Genomic DNA, 306 nt, shown 5'->3' with positions numbered 1-306 from the left:
TGCAGGATGAGCTTAGGCAAGCTTATGATGAGAAGCTGTCTAAGTTTAGTCAGCAGATTTTTAGCCATGGGCTTGATGTATGATTTCATTTGCTGAATACTTTGACTTTAGGATTTTTGGCCAACCCCCAGCCTTCAACGGGTTTGATAAGCCTTTACCGACTACTGTTTGAATCGGGCTAGCATGCGGATTGTCTAAATCTGTTCTGCATGTAACGTTGTGCTAAGAGAGTGAATTCTCTGAGACTCGTTGCTACGACTTCGAATACGTAGACTTCGCCATTGTTACGGGAATAGGCTACCCGGC

The sequence above is a fragment of the Asparagus officinalis genome, chromosome 10, assembly GCF_001876935.1.
Source record: "Asparagus officinalis chromosome 10, Aspof.V1, whole genome shotgun sequence".
In the NCBI taxonomy this organism is placed as follows: Eukaryota; Viridiplantae; Streptophyta; class Magnoliopsida; order Asparagales; family Asparagaceae; genus Asparagus; species Asparagus officinalis.
This window is presented reverse-complemented; position numbering follows the sequence as displayed.